Raw genomic sequence first — 466 nt, 5'->3', positions numbered from 1 at the left:
CTTCTTGAAGATAAGGAACTTCCTAAATGATCTTTCCTTGCATACTTTGCCATAAAAAATTAAAATTGTCTTGCCTATGACAGAATGGTAGCAGATGTTCCCTTTATACACTCGTCACTCATTGAAGACTTAGCAAATTACCTTGGTGGAATTTGTGTGCTACTAGCCCTCAGGGCATGGTTGGCATGTGGGCTAGGCCAGGCCCAACCCAACGCATTAAGTAAAGGCACATCGAGCCAGTGTGCCGAGTCAAGTTGGTCTTCCCTTTGTGTGCTGGGTTGTGGGCTCTGCTCTTTGGGCCAAAAGTTGAGCACACTCCATTCCACGACCTCTTCAGGATGCGGGCTGGGGGTTGGGCTAAATCGGCCGGGTTAATGTGTTGGAAATGTGTGTTGGGAATTTTTTTTACAACCTTCTAATTTAAATACAAAAGTTATAGAGTGAATTGAAGAACTGGATTTGGAAT

This window comes from Nicotiana attenuata, unplaced genomic scaffold, assembly GCF_001879085.1.
Source record: "Nicotiana attenuata strain UT unplaced genomic scaffold, NIATTr2, whole genome shotgun sequence".
In the NCBI taxonomy this organism is placed as follows: Eukaryota; Viridiplantae; Streptophyta; class Magnoliopsida; order Solanales; family Solanaceae; genus Nicotiana; species Nicotiana attenuata.
The sequence above is the reverse complement of the archived record's forward strand: the minus strand, read 5'-3'. Positions refer to the sequence as shown.